Raw genomic sequence first — 5,000 nt, 5'->3', positions numbered from 1 at the left:
GATCTATAATATCATTGTCTGCAGAAAGATTACTCTTTACGGAGTAAGGCTTTCATTTGTACTGATCTATAATATCATTGTCTGCAGAAAGATTACTCTTTACGGAGTAAGGCTTTCATTTATACTGAACTATAATATCATTGTCTGCAGAAAGATTACTCTTTACGGAGTAAGGCTTTCATTTATACTGAACTATAATATCATTGTCTGCAGAAAGATTACTCTTTACGGAGTAAGGCTTTCATTTATACTGAACTATAATATCATTGTCTGCAGAAAGATTACTCTTTACGGAGTAAGGCTTTCATTTATACTGAACTATAATGTCATTGTCTACAGAAAGATTACTCTTTACTGAGGAAGGCTTTCATTTATACTGATCTATAATATCATTGTCTGCAGAAAGATTACTCTTTACGGAGTAAGGCTTTCATTTATACTGAACTATAATGTCATTGTCTACAGAAAGATTACTCTTTACTGAGGAAGGCTTTCATTTATACTGATCTATAATATCATTGTCTACAGAAAGATAAGAGTACATGCTTTTCATTCAAAGTGATTCCTTAGCATTTCATGCCTGTTCTTTGGGATGGTTTCTCACTGCATAGTGGAAACTGGGGGTGTTCTCAAGAGCGTGTTTACAAGCAGCATGTTAAACAGAGGACTTCCCTGTGTGTGTGTGTGTGTGTGCGCGCGTACATGTGCACGTGTGTGTGTATGTGTGTGCGTGTGTGCACGTGTGTGTGTGCATGTGTGCACATGTGTGTGTGTGTATCTCTCTTTAGTCAATACGCATGTCTTCTGAAGTGGTAAATTGGTAATGGATCCCCTTGCCTTGGTCTCCCAGTCCTCCACTCAGGCTCAACACAGACCGGTCCAGGTCTCTATTCCCCTCAGAGTTAGGATTACAGATACAGCAAAAACACCACATAGAAAAATAACATTAAATGATTATTATTAAATTATTATTGATTTACTATCAGTCAGTAAGCAGATCCAGAGTGCACTGTGCTCCTGGCAGATTTGTGCTTGTTGTTGCCATTCTCTGTGTTGGGAGAGTGTGTCAGGAGTGTGTGTTAGGAGGGTGGGTTAGGAGTGTGTGTTCAGTGTGTGTGTTAAGAGTGTGTGTTAGGTGTGTGTGTTAGGAGGGTGGGTTAGGAGTGTGTGTTAAGTGTGTGTGTTAGGAGTGTGTGTCAGGTGTGTGTGTTAGGACGGTGGGTTAGGAGTGTGTGTTAAGTAGTGTGTGTTAAGAAGTGTGTGTTAGGAGTGTGTGTTAGGAGTGTGTGTCAGGTGTGTGTGTTAGGAGGGTGGGTTAGGAGTGTGTGTCAGGTGTGTGTGTTAGGAGGGTGGGTTAGGAGTGTGTGTTAAGTAGTGTGTGTTAAGAAGTGTGTGTTAGGAGTGTGTGTCAGGTGTGTGTGTTAGGAGGGTGTGTCAGGTGTGTGTTAAGAAGTGTGTGTTAGGAGTGTGTGTTAAGTGTGTGTGTTAAGAGTGTGTGTTAGGAAGTGTGTGTTAGGAGTGTGTGTTAGGAGTGTGTGTCAGGTGTGTGTGTCGGGTGTGTGTGTCAGGTGTGTGTGTTAAGAGTGTGTGTTAAGAAGTGTGTGGTAGGAGTGTGTGTCAGGTGTCTGTGCTAGGAGTGTGTGTCAGGTGTGTGTGTTAGGAGTGTGTGTCAGGTGTGTGTGTTAGGAAGCTGGGTTAGGAGTGTGTGTCAGGTGTGTGTGTTAGGAGGCTGGGTTAGGAGTGTGTGTTAAGTGTGTGTGTTAGGAGTGTGTGTTAGGACGGTGGGTTAGGAGTGTGTGTTAAGTGTGTGTGTCAGGTGTGCGTGTTGGGAGTGTGTGTCAGGTGTGTGTGTTAGGAGGGTGGGTTAGGAGTGTGTGTTAAGTGTGTGTGTCAGGTGTGTGTGTTAGGAGTGTGTGTTAGGAGTGTGTGTTAAGAAGTGTGTGTTAGAAGTGTGTGTTAGTAGTGGGTGTTAGGAGTGTGTGTTAAGTAGTGTGTGTTAGGAGTGTGTGTTAGGACTGTTATTGGATATGCACAACGAGCTCCAGAGGAAGCTGTGGTTAAGGCTGCATGTCATTGCCTTTATAAACACAAGCTGTCTCCTTGACAGTAGGGGGACGAGCAGCTCAGGGAAACACATACTGAAGTCTGTGTGTGTGTTTGTGTTTGTGTGTGTGTGTGTGTGTGTGTGTGTGTGTGTGTGTGTGTGTGTGTGTGTGTCTCAGAGAAACACATACTGGAGAGATATATGTGTGTGTTTCAGAGAAACACATACTGGAGAGATATATGTGCGTGTGTGTCTCAGAGAAACACATACTGGAGATATATATGTGTGTGTGTGTCTCAGAGGAACACATGATGGGGAGATATATGTGTGTGTGTCTCAGAGAAACACATAGTGGAGAGAGATATATGTGTGTGTGTGTGTCTCAGAGAAACACATACTGGAGAGAGATAAATGTGTGTGTGTGTGTGTGTGTGTGTGTGTGTGTGTGTGTGTGTGTGTGTGTGTGTGTGTGTGTGTGTGTGTGTGTGTGTGTGTCAGAGAAACACATACTGGAGAGAGATATGTGCGTGTGTCTCAGAGAAACACATACTGGAGAGAGATATGTGCGTGTGTGTCTCAGAGAAACACATACTGGAGAGAGATATACTGTATATGTGTCTCAGAGAAGCACATAGTGGAGTGTGTGTGTGTGTGTGTGTGTGTGTGTGTGTGTGTGTGTGTGTGTGTGTGTGTGTGTGTGTGTGTGTGTGTGTGTGTCTTGAGGAGAGTTTGTGTGTGTGTCAGTAGGCCATTCATACAGATGAGTTCTCGAGGAACTGGCTTCTAATCCACTGTAATCACCTATGGCTGTGTGTGTGTGTGTGTGTGTGTGTGTGTGTGTGTGTGTGTCTAATCCACTGTAATCACCTATGGCTGTGTGTTTTCAAAGGGAGCTTAAAATCAGGCTTTTCCTCTTCAAATTTAGATCTCCAAATATTAAGATTCCATTAATTATATTAAGATTACAATCAATATTATGAATATCTGATATTATTTGCTAATTGGATGGTAATGATTTTGATTAGTCTATGATATGACAAGCCTAACTGTACAGACTGTGTAAAGAGTGACACTATACTTACAGAGGAGTGAGACAGAGGAGTGAGACAGAGGAGTGATACAGAGGAGTGAGACAGAGGAGTGATACAGAGGAGTGAGACAGAGGAGTGAGACAGAGGAGTGATACAGAGGAGTGATACAGAGGAGTGAGACATAGGAGTGATACAGAGGAGTGAGACAGAGGAGTGAGATAGAGGAGTGAGACAGAGGAGTGAGATAGATGACTGATACAGTGGAGTGTAAAGAGTGGAACTATGCTTTAGGGACATGTGAAATGAGACAGTGGAGTGAGACAGTGGAGTGAGACAGATGAGTGAGACAGATGAGTGAGACAGCGGAGCGAGACAGAGGGGCGAGACAGTGGAGCGAGACAGAGGGGCGATACAGATAAGTGAGACAGTGGAGTGAGACATGAGTGAGACAGGAGTGATACAGATTAGTGAGACATATTGTGATGTGAAGAGTGGAACTATACTTTAGGGACATGTGAAATGAGGCAGTGGAGTGAGACAGAGGAGGGATGAGGAGACAAACAGGAAGAGGGAGGAGATGTGATGTCATGTGATGTGATGTGATGTGATTGCTGCCACCCTGCAGAAATGAACAACCATCTGTGTGAGTTTGGCTAAAAAAACAACAACGCAGTAAATATTTGGGGTAAAAAAATAAATAATGAGAGCTAATGACTTTGGACCAGAGAGAGACATGGATGCAGAGACAAAGTGTGGTATGGCGTCTGTGTGTTTGTTTGTGTGTTTGTGTGTGTGTGCGTGTGTGTGTGTGCTGTGCGTGTGTGTGTGTGTTTGTATCGGCCCATGGTTTAGCGACAGCACATGACAGGTCGTCCCTTCACGCCTGTGAGGTGTGCGTGTGTGTGTGTGTGTGTGCATGTGCCAGCGGAGCTGACGAGTGTGTTTTGTCATGCGGCTGGCTCCTGAGCCTAATTTAGATGCCACTGCGAGACAGGTGTGTGTGTGTGTGTGTGTGAGGATGAGTGTGTGATGCTCCGAAGACAGATTATTCAGATAATTCCATTTCTCTGCCAGTTGCTCTTGCCAAAGCTGTGCCTGGCCACAAGAAAGCAGAACCAGTGCAGGGCTTTCGCATGAGTTCCTACAGTAAACATGACTACAGTGAACAGGTCTGTGAGCAGTGAGTTCCTACAGCGAACAGGTCTGTGAGCAGTGAGTTCTTGCAGTGAACAGGTCTGTGTGCAGTGGAGAGCAGAGCTGAATGGGATTATGGTGAATTAACCTCTCTGCCCCCACTATAGCAGCAGCAGCATGACACGGCAGGAGTGGAATACAGCGTGGCATTGGGAACAGGACAGAAACACAGTTTAAGTGTGAGGACAGAGATGGAGGGAGAAGGAGAGACAGAGGGAGAGAGAGAGAAAGAGAAAAGGAGGTGGAGAGAGTTTGTTGAGAGAGTAATGGGAGAAAGAGGGAGCCAGTGAGAGCCATAACCTGCTGATATCTCAACGCTTTCAGCCTCAGGGGTGTGTGTGTGTGTGTGTGTGTGTGTGTGTGTGTGTGTGTGTGTGTGTGTGTGTGTGTGTGTACAGGCTGGGTGTGAAGCGGCGCCGGTCTGCTCTACTCTACTCTACTGTGTGTGTGTGTGTGTACAGGCTGGGTGTGAGGCGGCGCTGTACTCTACTATGTGTGTGTGTGGAGTGTGTGTGTGTGTGTGTGTGTGTGTGTGTGTTCTACTCTACTGCGGAGGGAAATACAGTGAAGGCTAGAAATGGCCACCAGTCGCCTCTAACAAGACAGCACTCATCAACTATTAATAGAGTCTCATCTAAGGCTGGCTGATAAATAGGTGTGTGTGTGTGTGTGTGTGTGTGTTCTACGTGTGTCTTTATCGCTCTCACTGTGTGAGTGTGGCGGTGAGTATG

At 45.0% G+C, this 5,000-nt stretch overlaps 1 protein-coding gene across 2 annotated transcripts in view; it reads left to right on the top strand.

Annotated features, from left to right (window-relative positions):
- The window catches only part of LOC105909804 (regulator of G-protein signaling 6-like), an 82,962-nt gene that overhangs the window by 6,731 nt on the left and 71,231 nt on the right, over nucleotides 1–5,000 (top strand). The gene's annotated exons all lie outside the window — the stretch shown is intronic.

This window comes from Clupea harengus, chromosome 14 (genome assembly GCF_900700415.2).
Source record: "Clupea harengus chromosome 14, Ch_v2.0.2, whole genome shotgun sequence".
In the NCBI taxonomy this organism is placed as follows: Eukaryota; Metazoa; Chordata; class Actinopteri; order Clupeiformes; family Clupeidae; genus Clupea; species Clupea harengus.
This window is presented reverse-complemented; position numbering and strand designations above follow the sequence as displayed.